This window comes from Anopheles coustani, chromosome 2 (genome assembly GCF_943734705.1).
Source record: "Anopheles coustani chromosome 2, idAnoCousDA_361_x.2, whole genome shotgun sequence".
Classification (NCBI taxonomy): Eukaryota; Metazoa; Arthropoda; class Insecta; order Diptera; family Culicidae; genus Anopheles; species Anopheles coustani.
The window spans coordinates 47,259,461-47,276,344 of NC_071289.1; positions in this window are offsets into that span (position 1 = coordinate 47,259,461).

Genomic DNA, 16,884 nt, shown 5'->3' on the forward strand with positions numbered 1-16,884 from the left:
GACTGGTCAACTGTCATCGAACCATTCGTGATCGATCTAGCAGCATCCAAGATCGATTAAGTTACATTATTAGGTTTTCATTATTATTTATTTATTCAAACCTTGCTCTTCATTTCCATCATCATCACCATCAAACTATCCTGAAGCAATGGATCCAAAAGCAATGGAGATATTTGTGTTTCTTTTTAATATTTGTTTGTTTTACAGCCGTGTAAATTAATGAGCAGAATGTCATTGTTAAGCAGGATTACAAATCATTTGCTTTAGCTACCTACACCTTGTGCCCTACACAAAATCCAATTAGCATGGACAACAATACAACAATGCAAACTCTAATAAATCTTGTCTATGTCTGAAAAATTTGTAGAGAAGTTCACTAAACTAGAAAATCACAACAGAGAACTTCGACTTCAAAATGAGAGGCTCTAAGCCAAACTGGACTTAGTTCTGCGCAACACTGCGACTACGAATGTCACTTTGGACACTATGGTGGCAGTCAGTCAGCCTAGAGAAGGCCTCATCCGTAAGGAGACGGATTTTGAATTTTGTTGCAAAGTCAAGTCACGCGCGCAGAACCTTCCAATCGTATGCACGATTCTAATGATATTATTTTTGCTAAGCCATTTTTTGCCAGTTTTTATTGCTCGAGTATCAGTAGGACACCTGGGCAAGCAACGACAGGTTTGATTAATTTTAAAGAGGTAGAGTATTTTTAAGGCAATAGGCAGTAACGAGCATTAAAATAGTAGCTGACAAATATGTTGGGAACTTTTTGATGAAGAAACTGCAACATGCTGCAGCCAGAGTGCATATACAAGATAACAAGAAGACATCATGTCATACTAATAGAACTAGATTCTAAATAATCCGTTAATTTCGGATCTTCGGAATGAAAGGATCTCTCTGCTTGATACTCTTGTGGTTCAGATGGCATATCGGTGCTATCCGAAGGATTAACGGCATGTAATTGTAGTGACACTGGAAAATAAAGCTTTAACACTAATTCAATATTACTAAATCATTATTTTCACTCATTCAATCCACTTGATCCTGCTTCTTCATCGACTGGTAAATCCATCTTCAGTGAAATTGCCAGTTTTTTTCATTCTATCAAGATCGGACATTTTGGCACAATTCAAGGTATAATTTTTCACTTTATAAACATTGGAAAACTTTGTTCACTTGTAATCAACGTAACTATGATTTAATTCTACCGCAAGTGATAACTAAAATCGTATTAAACAAAAGCAATGTGACGTCACTTCATAGTTTTGGCGCGAAGCCAAAGATGAGCAAAAGAGAAAAAAAAGCGCAAAAAAGACAGAAAGCGTTTTAAAACGACAGACGCACGACAACGACCGCGGGGCATGAAGAATGGAGGAAACGAACGATGCAAGTTCGTGGGACCCAAAGGGGGGATGCGTGATGCGGGGAGTAAATTCATGCATGGCTCCCCTACTACCAATTTTGAATGAACTCAGGCCTATCCCCGTGGATCGGAGCGAGACGCAGCGACTGACTTATGCTCCGTCGCATTCGTGCTGCAGCACCGAAATTTTTCAACCCGCTCTTGAGTGAAACTTTGCATGAAAAATGAAATAAAGCGAAGGATGGAAAGCATAAACCGTTACAGTTTGAACGGAAAGTTTATTTTTGAACTTTGGATGGCACCGGTGCTGCCACCAACGGTAGAACATTTTCCATTGTAAACAATATTGACGCTTTCAAATCTATTATCGATGCACAATAAAGAGAAGAAATAAAACAAACATAGCTCCTCAATGGTTATTCCTAGCCAAGTGCATCATACAGACAAAAGATAGTCGCACTAAATACCTTTGCATTAATATTTATATCATCTCGATTGCCACAGAAATGATTGATTTTATATGATCAAAGATGTATGATTTCAAAAGCATTCGAAGCATTCTCGTGCGGTCTCTTCAAGGCAACACTTGATAGAATAAAGAATCCTTCGACAGAATTTCTATATGTGGGAATGTTGTCATTTACGTTATTACAAAATCGTGTTTGTGTGTTACATACTTATAATGACAACGAGAAAATAGACAAATATTATTCAATTCGAACGATCTGTTAGCGCATGCACAAGCACATGCATATCAGCAATTCCAGCGCTAGAAAAACAAATCACAAGTTTTCTAGTTGCCGGTTCAAGCTGTGTTCTAAGAAGGGCGGATGAGATTGTTTTCCTCCCGCATTCAATTTTTACTCTTCTCCCGCAGTTGCTACCATTGCTACCGCTGTACGTTTTACACCTGTGAATAAACGAATGCATATCAAACTAACAAATGTTCGGCTATTCACAAAGTGTGTCCATTATATTCAAAACATAAAAAATATAACCCAGCGATACATTGATCATTTGAATCAATGATCTCGAACGCCAATTATTGCGAGGTGTTCGACGCTATGGATTCATGTTCGCCATTTGATATTTGAAATATAGAATTCTTTTTCGAGTTTTATCTTCGGGCGTGAAAGATATTCAAAAGTGGGGCATTTAATTTTTTAAATAATCGACATAGACTGTCCTTATACCGATCAAATCTTGATTAGTGACAAACGTTTGCATTTCGGGAATATTACAATAACGTTTGCATTTAAAAAATGAGACAAATTTTAACGACTTTTCATGAAAAAACGGAACACGTTAGCAACTGTCTGTTAAAAGCAAATTAAAAAGTAGCTTTTCGTTTAAATTTAGAACAAGTTTGACAACAACCATCTACGTTTGATTTTGTGTTAAACATCCAGCTTAATAGCGGACCTCGTGACCAACGATTATTTAAAACCAGAAGAAGACAAGTGGTAAAAAAACCTAGTACTTTATATTACTTTTGAAGCTTGTTACAGTATTTTTAAAGTGTTTTGTGGTCCCTAAACTCCCATAGAACGGCATATCGTGGATGAAAATCAGCGAGAAGGATTTGCCCAAAGTCGCTGTTCTTCCTGTTTAGACTTCCGGCGTATGGAGAAGAGTATAGTGTGCAGTGTCTTCCGGAATAAACCAACTTTATCAGAAAACACGATAAAGAGCACGATTCAGTGGTTTGGACGTACCTAGCCACAGTAAATCATATGTAAAGAGGATCGGAGGAGTTGAACGGGTTAAATATAATTAAAATATCACACACTGCTAACCTTCCTCAAGCATATCAACTACAACCAATCGAAAAAAAAACATTTACAGCAACTGAAAACATTCCTACATGGTTGGTTTAGTTGGCTAAGCCAAAGTTTCGGCCAAGGCCAATTGGCCGTCGGAAATTATTTTGAAAGTACTAAAATCTTAATCTTACAATAAAATTTACTTTATTCAATACACGTGTTTGATTTTTTTCTGATCGTCGACGAAAATTTGTCTATTTTTTAATGCAAACGTTAAGGCCGTGTTTCTCAGATCAAAGGTTAATTCCAAAGTAACGGTAATCTTTGTCCGGCAGTGGTTAATTTTCTATCCACCTGAGCAGTTGCTACACGAGTTTATGTATTTATATTAGGGTTACCAGCATTAAAAAAACTAATGCATTTTGACTAAGGAGTGCCATCAACCTGCTCTCTTTTAAACTGTCAATACATGATTTCACCTTATGCTGGGAAACGATTATGTCTCCGGCAGAAGAAGATGTTGGAGCGCATTTTGCACACAAAAGTAGCTTTTGATAAGAGCTAGATTTTTATCCGTTACTTCCGAATGCTGTCTCCAATTGGTTCATAGATTTATGTGTAGATCTTTACTAGTTTCCAAAAGACGTAATCTCATGAAACAATCAAATGCTAAGCAATGAAAAATGCGAGGCGACATCGAAATCTGAAAAAAAAAATCATTGCAACTTGCAGTTGGATGTAGTGGATGTAGGTAAGCTGTGCAGTTAGTTTTTAACCAGATTTTGGCATGGCCTATCTTTGTAAAAGTAATTTCTTATCTATAATATATTTCAAGCTAGATATGAAGCAAAGTTCCTCGTAGAGGAAAAAGTTCCTCGTATTTTGCGATCAAGCATGAAGCAAAGTTCCTCGTAGAGGAAAAAGTACATCTTTCATCATTCGTACTGTTCTTGCTCCGCATCCACTTTTGGTTTGCATGTTCTTAACGTATAAAGCACATGTTACATAAAAAACATGCAACTTAAGCGCTTGGTCACTGTTAATGACGCCGGCAGTACACTGGGCCTAGCGCCAGTTTGTATTGAAATTTAAATCAAACATTTTGCGGTCATATTTTAGTACCTTTTATTACATGTTAAAAATGTGACGAACAACTGTAATGATAACACAAAGAAATTCCATGCGCATATGTATATTTAATGCTGCGCGAAAATATAACAAAAATAATCATACGGTGCGATCGGTTGTCGCCACACCAGTGTGGCAAAACAAGAATCAGCTGGTTCTTGTTAGTGGTTCTATTTACAAGGTCAACGCGCGTGCGTTATACACATGTGTGTATCAAGCGACGCGTGCGTGTACTGTCACGCAAACACCAAAGCGATTAAAGAAAACCCTAGTTAAACCCGAGGGTGTACAAGATTCTCGGTGGACTACTGGAACAATTCGAGATTAACACCCCACACGCTTCGGACTGGCAGAATCAAATGGTAAGTAAAAACTTTAATAACAAAGACAAATATATACATCTTTCACCCTCAGGCAACATATCAACTCCCAAAGCCGAAGGAACGGCGGAACACCTGCTACCAGGCGAGCAGAACACATCAGGAGGTTACAAGAGGACCGCAGAGGGGAGCGAGGCAGCAGCAGAACGAGAAAGGCAGAACAGAACAGAAGAAAGAGAAACAAACGGAACAAGAGTTGTGAAATGTTTTTTGAACTTTTTCACATTTTTTTGCAAAGGTTCAAAACAATGCTTAAATTTGTTGAATTATTTCATTAATTATTTCATACGCTTCAATTATTTCATGAACTCCGGTGCTGCATCAGAAATGAACGGAGCTGCTTTAATAGGAAAAGTAGCCGAACACTTCACAGAAAAGCAGCGGTCATTTTCCATAGCGAAATGTTGGTGGGGTCACGCATACCAGGGTAACACAAAATGAACTTTTCTCCATACAAAATGGAAGCCGGTTGTCTGTCCGGTTCTCTGCACGGTCTTCCAGTAGAAACGACTAAATTCATTCGATCCGCGATACCGATTACACCGTGTTGCATGCTTATAGGAGCTGAGAAACCCGGGTTTTGTCCCGGGTAATGGGGATCAGTATGCAAAAGGCACGCACAAAACCGCAAAAAAAAGTTCCCACGCTTTCCCCCATATCGGTTCTTGTCTTGCCTATGTCTTCTCTTTCGTTCCGCTGGCGTGTGCGCGTACGCTCGCACTCAGCGGTCGGAGACGGGTCGGTCAGTCGGCAGTTGATGCTCCTGCGGAATGGACGTGTATTGGGGGTATTGGCTCTGGCCGCACATGTGTTTCCGTCTCGTTCGCTCTTGCATCGTCGACGTGTATGTAGCGCTGTTGACGTCCCGAACCCTTGAAATGGCATGATTGAATCTGAAAGAAATACTGGAAACAAGGTAGGCTATTGCCAACCATAAATCCAACACGTTGTGTACCCAATATATATCAACGAGTTTGCAAAACAAAAAAAAAACAAACAAGATAGATTATCTTGGCTATGGAGACGCCCGGTCAGTGATGTAGTCAAGGTGCAATCAGGGATGTATTGAATTGATGGTCGTCATTTTTTATTCGAAAAATATATATTTTTTGACCAAAAAATTTTTATTCAAGAAATCGAATGCGCGTCATCTCATTGTGTACTGATGTCAATGACTTTTGTAGGATTCAATGGGAACATGTTTTTTGGCACTTGCGCTCAAACGGTGGTAGATAGCGGCTTGCGGTCTTAGACAAACTTCAAGTCCTTTTTAAAACACAACTTTTAAAGTTCCACGAAGATTCCCTCAGACCCTTCCTTCTGCCCGTAAATACAACCCAAATGTATAAATAGGTGCCCTTGCAAAAATTGTCACAAACCATTCAAAACAAAATACAACACTCGTTTTACCACTCGGTCGGTCACACCACTGTGATGTGAAGGCAAACACACACTATAAAAATTAAAATCATCCACTCGGAATCTTCTAGTGTTGTTAGAGTAAAATTGTTGCAAAACGATGCAAAGGTGGTTATAATGTAACAAGTTCTGTTTATTATGAAAAAAAAGGAAAACGATAATACCATGTGCCAGCGGATATGATGCAATGCGGGATAACGATTTTCAAAGCTATGATTTTTCCACAAGGAACTTTTCTTCGTACTTAGCTTCCAAAGATTAACAGACCGGATAGATCGGGTAATGATAACGATATTTACAAGACATTTCACAGTATTTCCTTCTCTCCTGCCACCCAGCACCGCCATGTTGCCATGCTTTTTATGCAGAAATCGGCTTCGGATCGGATTTTTCAGCCTAGCTTGCCATTTGAGGAAATCAGAGCGTCTTCTACGCTAGTTTTGATCCCAACATTAGTTTTCACTCGCGCGGTTTCCTCTTCAAACGTTAGCAATTTGCAACATATCTATATTGGTATTTTTTCCTGTATTATGATGGCTTCAAGCAGGTGATGCAAATGTTAAAGAGAAAAGATTTCGTCAAGCTAATGTTCTTGATGTAAAATTTGGATTTAGGTTGGAAATTCCACAATATTATTTTGCATGTGTTTATTTCGGCAATTATTGCAATTATTGCATTTGTTTATTCAGCGTAGGTAAAGCTGTTGCAAAACATAAAGTTCTTGCACACATTGCCAATTTTAAAGACTGTGCTTCATTGAGAGATGAATGACCGAATAGGTCAAAATCTCTAAAATTAAAAAAAAAAAAAAAAAAAAAAAAAAATTGCCAATTTTGGCGCCAACTTTCACTGCCAATATGCAGATTCTATGGTATCGCCATCTGTCGGAAAAATTTGCAACCTAATCTTGCTCAACCAAAAAATTTTGGTTGCAACCTCGCCAATGTTTGACAATTCAATATTACCTAGTACAGAAATGGTAAACAAACCAGTATACCAAGCGTAAACAACTATTCGCATTCAAACACAATTGGTGTTGTTTATTTTTAATGTAAAAACGAGTATAGAATGGAATTTAAAACAATGTTGTCGTCGCCAACTTGTCGACAACTTGCGCTGATACTTCACACATGAGCAATGCCAAGGCAAGCTATTCTGACAGAAAAACAGAGGTTGTCAAGTATTGCTTTGGTCCCGCTAGGCGAGGTCGCATGCAAGTTGTCCTCCACTTGTGTCATCAGGCCTCGGGCCTGGGTAAAAGGAGGACGTTTTTATATGGGAGCTTGCACGCGGTAGAACGTTGGAGGACGTTCGAGCAGTCAAATAAACAGAGCAAATGGGGATGTGTGCGTGCATCCAGTGGCACAGAAATTGTAGCTGTGTGAGTATGCTCGGAGGAGTTTAGTTGTGTTTGTGATACCTACCCATGTATGTTTAATGCTAACGAATTTCTTTCGAATTGAAAGGCAACCTCGGTTCATACCTGAAATTGTTTCTTCAACGCAAAGAGTCGCTTTATTCTAAAACGAATTGTACCACTTCTGCACATCCTGGCAAGATCCTCCATTAAGTATTAATGCGTTTTTCACTTGCTCACGTTTGTTTACGCCGGCATACGAGAAAGAATTCTCTCGGCCCCACGGGACCGACGTAGCGCTTAACGTGTTAACACAATAATAATCTCACTTTAAAATGGGTCCGCTTTTACACTACGTATGAATAGCTTTCACTACATTTTTTATCTTACCAATTCCAATGTCTGTTGTCGCTGAATCCTCCGGAACATTCGCTGATCCCTTCTTCTCCAACAATTCTGATTCCACTTCCGCTCTAACTCCTCCAGAAAGCGAAGACGATGCCATTCCTCAACACTTGCGCGTAGATCACCTAAAATATAGAGTTGTCGTTAGTGCGATTTGCTCTTGACTGAAATATGCGCGCCTACCTGACTTGTCAAATTTCCGCCGAATCGTCGAGCAATTCTCGCATCAACACAAGTAAAACACACGAGTGTAAGATACGGGTCACCATGTTTCACACACCATGTTGGATCGAAGCGGTACGTTCATTACACAGAAGAGGAAGATAGCAAAAAATAGCCTAGGCGTGTAAGGGAGAAAGCATGCACCAAGTCTTGTACACAACATCCAAAGTATAGGTCAGGGGTGGTTGCGGATCGAGGAAAGTACTCGAAATCGCCTAGCGGGGGGTCACCATGTTTCACACACCATGTTGGATCGAAGCGGTACGTTCATTACACAGAAGAGGAAGATAGCAAAAAATAGCCTAGGCGTGTAAGGGAGAAAGCATGCACCAAGTCTTGTACACAACATCCAAAGTATAGGTCAGGGGTGGTTGCGGATCGAGGAAAGTACTCGAAATCGCCTAGCGGGGTATTACCTTGGCAGGCATTGCTCAGGTGTGCAAGAGTTTATACGCTTGTATTGCTGTAGCAACTGCACGGGCGGATAGAAAAAAGATCACTGCCGGACAAATTACCGTTACTTTGTAAGTTTCCTATGAACACAAATGCCTAGGGTTTGATATTACACGGCCTTATTGTAATATTGGAGTTCGTCTAGTGATGCGATTGTATTACGAAAATCGATCGAGTGGGTTATTGAAAACATGAAGTCTTTGGATAACACGTTGGTATGCATTCAACTATTCAGTGTTGGTGACATTGTTGCAAAACATACAGCATTATCGGATGTAGCATCTACATGAGAGGAGTAATCAAGGCTGGAAAAATAATACCGTTATGTTGTACCTTTCCTTTAAGCGCAGGAAATGCACATAGTTTAATTGCGCATTGCTTCCACTTTTCATACAAAGTGCTTTGAGCCTGGCACTACTTGAGCCCGATGCAATGGAAAAGTTGTGATTTGTTTGTTTGTTGATTGAAAACGAGAAAGTGCATGGTTGGATTAAAAATTCAACGTGGTCGTCAGAATTTTAAATTCATCAACTTTACTTTCATGTTATAAATACAACATATAAATATTATAAATGACTCGATTGTGTCTTTGTTGTACTTTGTTTCCGTTACAAACGTTATGTTTTACACCACGGCGTATGCGCTTGTTATTTTCATTGATGTTGAACTGTGACCGATTTTTTCAAACAACGAGTTAAACGCATGATTTCTGCTCGCAGGTACCATTTTTGTCCAAAGAGACATCTTTCTACCAGTTGTTGTGTTGTAAAAACTATATGGCAATGTTGCAAATGCTCTCAAAAGCATTGATCTTTGCTCCTTCAAAACTCTATCAGTTGTTAAGCGATTTAGGAGCTATGACCTGAGTTGAAAAGATTCTTTTCAGGTTAAGATTCTGTTTTCGGATTGTGTTTAGCTACGATAAACCAAAACGGTGTATTTTGAAATTTATATCATGCATTTTCTAAGCTTCGTGTAGTTTTGTTCTGTAAAGGGTTGGATTCGACGCCTCCTGAAGGCTACTATAGGCTCTCCTACCCAACTCCTACTCAATACGTCCGCGACGTACAGAACGGTAACTTGTCGCCTAAATATCCAAGCTTGGGTACACGGGGAAACCCACCCCCTAGGGCGGATGGGCGGCAAGGCTGAATTGAGAGGGGGAATGGACTGCTACTTGCTAGTAGTTCATCCCCGAGCGTCTGTTCTCCATGTTAGGAGCGGCTCGAACCAGCGTCTGTTCCCCATGTTAGGGGCGGCTGTACACCCTGTCCTGGCATCCTACGGGACGTAAAACAGCTAGGATGCGTTGCTCCACCAACGAGATAGGAGGCGGGGGGAGAGGCCTTACAAGCCACCCCCTGTATAACCGTAACGAAAAGTCACTACGAAGAAAAACCGATTTGGACCAATCATGCCCGACCCTCGCAACGGAAAAAGGACTATGATTGGAAACTCGGTACATGGAACTGCAGGTCTCTTACATCACCCGGGAGTACCAGAATACTCACAGAGGAAGTGAGAGCCCGCGGCTTCGAGATAGTAGCACTTCAAGAGGTTCGCTGGAAGGGAGTTTCGGAGCGCCGCTACCGCAGCGATTGCATGATCTACCAGAGTGGTGGAGATAAGCACGAGCTCGGTACGGCGTTCCTTGTTATGGGTGCTATGAGGAAGCGTGTGATCGGATGGTGGCCGATAAACGACAGGATGTGCAGGTTTAGGATACGTGGACGCTTCTTCAACCTGAGCATTATAAATGTGCACAGCCCGCACCTTGGGAGCAGCGATGACGACAAAGACGCGTTTTATACGCAGCTGGAAAGGGAGTACGACCGCTGCCCACAACATGATGTGAAGATCGTCATCGGAGATCTAAATGCTCAGGTCGGGCGAGAGGAGGCCTATAAACCTACGATTGGTAGCTTTAGCGTCCACCAGCTAACCAACGACAACGGCCTCCGGCTCATCAATTTCGCATCCTCGAGGCACATGAACATCCGTAGCACCTTCTTCCAGCACAAACCTCGTTTCAGCTACACCTGGAGATCACCACAGCAGACATATTCCCAAATAGACCACGTTCTCATAGACGGAAGACACTTCTCGGACATCATCGACGTACGTACGTACGGGGGCGCAAACGTCGACTCGGACCACTTCCTGGTTATGGTGAAGCTACGGCAGAAGCTCTGCGCTGTCAACACACTGCGTCACCGGCCTACCCCACGCCTAAACACGGATCGGCTGCGAACACCTGCTGTTGCCAAGGGCTACGCGACAGCGCTTGGGGAAGCGCTACCGGACAACATCGCGACCGCCACAATGTCCCTCGATGACCACTGGCGTATGGTGGAGCGAGTCATCAGCAGCACAGCCGAGCAGACACTGGGCCATAAGCCACGTAACCAGAGGAAAGAGTGGTTCGATGACGAGTGCAGGCGGGCACTATCCGAGAAGAACGCAGCGCGCGCCCGAATGCTGCAGCGCGAAACCCGTCAGAACGTGGAACACTACAAACGACTGAGGACACAGCAAACCCGGCTCTTCGAGAGCAAGAAGCGCCGCTTCGAGGAGTCGGATGAACAACTGATGCAGCAGCTAACTCAGTCGGGGGAAACTCGCCAGTTCTACAGGATGTTGAAGAAGACACGGGGCGGCTACACGCCAAACGTCGCAATGTGTCGTGACGAGGAGGGCAACATTCTTACGGACGAGCGAGAGGTGATCGAAAGGTGGAAGTGCTACTCCAACGGACACCTGAACGGAGCGGAATTAGGGGAGTCTAGCAGCGGCGCAGGCAGAACTGAGCAGCACATTAGCCAGGAGGTAGATGACGATGTGCTCCCACCATCCTTGGACGAAGTCACTAGTGCCATCAAGCAGCTGAAACAGAACAAAGCAGCTGGCAGCGATGGGCTGGTGGCAGAACTATTCAAGATGGGTTCGGTAGAGCTTGCCGTCAGTATGCACCAGCTAATTGTGAAAATCTGGGAGCAGGAAAGGATACCGGAGGACTGGAAGCTGGGTGTCATCCACCCAGTGTACAAGAAAGGTGACAGAATGGACTGTGCCAACTTTCGAGCCATCACAGTTCTCAATGCTGCCTACAAAATCCTATCCCAGATAGCAGACTCGCGCCCCTTGCTACAGATTTCGTCGGAAGCTACCAAGCTGGGTTTGTTGGAGGTAAATCCACCACCGACCAGATCTTCACGCTACGGCAGATCCTCCAGAAGTGCCGAGAGCACCAGATCCCGACACACCACCTCTTCATCGACTTCAAGGCGGCCTACGATACCATAGACAGGAAGGAGCTATGGAAGACCATGCGGCAGTATAGCTTCCCCGAGAAGCTGGTTCGACTGCTAGAGGCCACAATTTGTTTTTTTTTTTATCAAGGGTTCATTGATGTATTTCGTAAATACCTAAAATACTAGTTTACAATATCACAGATCAAGAAAACATCAACTACTCCCTCCTCTAGCCTTGTAGTGCCCCACACGGCATGCACCTAAACGGTAGAGCCGTGTGGGGCAAGCGTCTGGCCATCGGGCCCCTCTCTACGTAGATCGGAATCTATCGGGACGCGTTCCCGCTACTTCGTCCTCGTCGACCCACGCCTTGTCCACGTTGGGCTCGGTCCGTCTGCAGTCGTCGCCTTACCCGCTGCAGGGCGTTCTCCTCTGTTGTCTGCGCGCAACTTCCAGACCCCGTTGGGCCTCCTGCACCCTCGCCGCTGTTGCTGCTTGGTGTTCTGGTGCCGCGTCGTGGTGTCTGAGGCTTGCCACATACAGAGCCATCGTTGCCTCGAAAACCGCTGGCGGCATCAGATCGCGACGGTGCTCCAGCCTCCGAATGTTCTCCTGCAACTGCCGGGCTCGCCGCCGGAATTCCTGACGCATCTCTTCAGTCATTGCTAGGATGCGGTCTCGCAGCGTTGGGTCACGGCCAAAGCGGCCCTCTCGCCATCGCTGCCGTCGCATCTCGCGCTCTGTCACCCGACGTCTGGCGTCGCGCGCGTTGCCCGCTCCGACACCGCCCTGCGCTCCGCTGTCCAAATCCGCTGCAGCTCCCGGGTGATGGTGACAGCTGCCTCTTCCACACGCCCCCAAGAGTCCGGGGCTAGAGGCCACAATGGAGGGGGTGCAGTGTAAGGTTAGGATTTCGAACATGCTGTCGGATCCGTTCGAATCTCATCGGGGTCTGAGGCAAGGTGATGGACTCTCCTGCCTTCTATTCAACATCGCTCTGGAAGGTGTCATGAGGAGCGCGGGCTTCGACATCCGTGGCACGATTTTCACCCGCTCGCTCCAATTCCTCGGCTTCGCGGATGACATCGACATCATCGGGCGGAACACTAGGACGGTGTGCGAGGCGTACACCCGACTGAAAAGCGAGGCCGCAAGGATTGGATTGAAGATCAATGCGACGAAAACAAAGTACCTGCTCGTCGGAGGCTCTGACAGTGACAGAGCCATGCTGGGGAGCAGTGTATCAGTGGACGGCGACGAACTTGAGGTAGTAGAGGAGTTTTGCTACCTTGGCACTGTCGTAACTCTGGACAACAACGTAAGCTGCGAAATCCGGAGGCGCATTGTTCAGGGGAATCGTGCCTACTATGGGCTCCACAAACTCCTGAGGTCCAGATGGCTTCTCCCACGCACTAAGTGTGCCATATACCGCACGCTGATTAGACCGGTCGTCCTTTATGGGCACGAATCTTGGACTCTGCTCACGGAGGACGCCAACGCTCTCGCAGTCTTCGAGCGGCGCGTGCTCTGGTCTATCTTTGGCGGCGTGTATGAGCAGGGCGTGTGGAGGAGAAGGATGAACCACGAGCTAGCTGAGCTGTATGGCGAGCCGGACATCCTGACGATGGCGAAGGCCGGCAGGATTCGTTGGTTGGGGCATGTCATGAGGATGCCGGACTCATGCCCCACCAAGAAGGTGCTCACCAGCGACCCGCCCGGCACGAGACGACGAGGAGCTCAGCGAGCTCGGTGGATGGACCAAGTGGAGCAGAACCTGCGAGACATCGGATGCGACCGGGGTTGGAGGGCTGCAGCCATGGACCGAGCGACCTGGAAAGCGATTGGTGACCAGGCCATGTCAGCACGACGTGCTCAACTCCGAGCGGGCCAGTGAAGAAGAAGAAGAAGTAGTTTTGTTTCCGACTGTTCGCTGCATAGAATGGTAGAACAGACCATAAACAAAACAAATGCATGAAAAAAACGTGTGGCAGACGCGCGAACACACCGAACATACATACATTTTACGTTCTCCATTCTTCGCTCTCACATCCAATTCGAATCGGTGATACCGTTTCCCATACGATTTCCATACAGAGTCCCTGCAGGTATGCAATTTTTAACGAGCGCTCGGTACAAAATCGAATCGGTTACATCGTTTCCCAACCGGAAATTTTGAACGCCGGCAAATTTGACTGGTGTATGCGTCACTTTCTGATCCACGGCGGAGGCGTGACCGGTTCGCGATCGAAACGGTTCTTGCTGGTGAGGCTTCTGCTTACTTGTATAGTTGTTTACGTTCTATGCTGTTTATCACCATGCTGTCAAAAGCCACGGTCGCCATTTTCTAAAAAAATACCTCCAAAAAAGTCAAGGTGTATAAATTAGAAGGTGAAGTCGTCCAGTGTGAAATGCCATTTTATGACTTGACATAACACTTCTGGGGTACAAGGTGTATAAATTAGAAGGTAAAGTCGTCCAGTGTAAAATTGCATTTCATGACTTGACATAACACTTCTGTGGTATTCATGTGGGTTTTGAGGGGGGGTATCGGAGAAGGGTTGGGCTTTTGACATAACACCTCTCAAATATGGCACCCCTACCAAAGCGATATTAAGTCACCTTCTATATTCATACACCTTGTCTGGGGTAAACATATAGGGCTCCTTCCACGACGCGAGTATTCACCAGGTATGTGAAACCAGACGTACAAAAAAGCGCGCGATTTTTTAAATATTTACAGCGGTAAACTCCAATGAAAAAAGTACAACAATATGAAACATCAGAAGCGTGATGATTTTCTGCCGTGTCTAGAACGCTCATTTCATTGACAAGTTCCTTTTTAACACTGATCGGTTACGCCCTCCGTGTCAAGTTACAGCGTGATGCTGATCAATAACCCAGTTGACGTTAGAACTTCAATTTTGTTATTGTTTTGAAAGAAGGTGCGATTTAGAAGGAACGTTGCCCCAGTTGTATGTTGGCCTGTCAAACCCTGTATTACCTAGGTCTATTTCTACATTTTCCTTACAGTCCTTTAGTACCGTGTAGGGGCCTGTATATTTAGTGTCCAACTTTTTACCAATTTCATTTTTCAACAAGATTTTGTCGCCTTTTTCGAAATCTTTATCCTTGGAGTTTTTGACGTAGATTTTTTTGTTGGTATTTTTGCCTAACCTTTCTCTTACTAAATTATGGGCTATGCTTAATCTAGTTTTTATAAAATCAGTATAGTTATCCATATTCTGGGATATCCGATCGGCATTGTCTTCTATTATATTTGAGGGTACCTTAGGGTGTCGACCATACATTAGATAGAACGGGGTATATTCTGTGGACGTATGAACCGTGTTATTGTAAGCAAATTCGTAAAAACTGACCCAATGCTTCCAAGATAAAGGGTTTTTGTTACAGTAAATTCTTAGAAAATTCCCTAGTATCTTGAGTGAGTTCTCTAATGAACCTATTGATTGGTGGTGGTAAGCTGTGGAATTCAGTTTTTCAATTTGTAGCATTTCGCATACACTTGTGAAAAAATCCGACATGAATTCTTTTCCTCTATCGGTACAAATTATTTCTGGTATTCCGTAACGTAGTGTAACATTTTCGGTAAACGCTTTTGCCTCTGTTTCTGATTTCTTGTTCTTTATCGATGTTGCCGTTATAAATTTCGTAAAGTCGCATTGAGTGGTTAAGATGTATTCGTGGCCTTCTGAATTAACTAACGGACCTACTAAATCAAGATATAGCTTTTTAAACAGTTTTCTTGCATTCACCTTCCCGGATGTCGCAAAAATTGAATCGGACAGAGATAAAAGACAAGAGATCAGTAATGAAAGAGTGTGTCAGCAACACCCGCATATTTCGCTCCCAGATTATGACTGTGCGTTGGCGATCCCGTTCTGGCCCACTTGAACAGATAGCGTGCTGGTCTCCTTCAGCAGCTCTCCCGGGAGAGCGCTGTGTGACATTGAGAGATCGCATGTTGTGTTCACTCGCAGCAGTGCTGAAGAACGAGAGCACTTCCTCAGTGCTCATAGCAAACGTTAAAACAGAATGCAGCCCTACTCTTACTCCTATCAAGGATTATCAAATTGGTACTCGGACATCGCGATTCTGTTCACTGCAAAGCAAAACGAGTTGCGCCAGATCCTGCAGTAACAGGCAGTGGATTTCTACTCCTTCCTTAAGTACACTCCGACTCAACTAACTTAATGACAATTTTCATATAAAAGAATAAATCCTGTTTTCTCTGTTCATGTAATACGTAAAAGTATAAAACAAATTCGCATCGAGATTGCTCTCAGTTCGATCGCCATCTACGATGCTATGCGAATAATGATCAAAACGAAAAACTGATACATAAATACATATGTCATTTAACTTACATTATTTTTTATTTTTTAGTACGTTTAAGGAAAAACTGTTGTTTTGAAAATTTATTTTTTCATTTAATTTATTCATTGGCTCTGATGCGGTTTCTGTTATTTTCATAGGGATTTTAGGTACGTTATTTTGTTTGAAATATTGACAATGCGGATAGGCTCGAATCATTTGTTTTACATCTCGATCTATTCCTTTCCAGGTATATTTTTGTTTGATAGTATGTAGCGTTTTTTGGATTCCTGCATGCCCTGCTGTGGGTAGTACGTGATGGTCGTTCATTATTAACTTCTTCTTTCCAACATCCTTTTCATCGATTATTTTAACATTTTTCTTTACGTGCACTATTCTTGGTAACCCTTTCATATTTAAAAATTTCATCTTGTTTATCAAATCGTTGATAATTTTTTCATTCTCATTCGTGATAAGACATATCGACTTTTTTAATTTCTTTTCATGTTCCTTGATCTTTGTCATAACCCCACATAAGTGAGTTAAGCTCGTAATAGAAGGAATAATGATTTCTTCCTGTGTTATAATTAAGTTTTCTGCTTTAGTGTCCACTTTTAGCTCAAGATAAACCATACATGTGCTGATTTGGCCATTGTTTTCTTCGTTCATATTTGTTTGATCTTTAACAGATTCAGATTTAGATTTCGACCTCGTCACCACTTGAAAGATATCGTTGCTTAATTTTTTTAATTCTGAGCTTGATAGTCTAGATAGAGCATCTGCAATAACATTTTCTTTTCCTTCA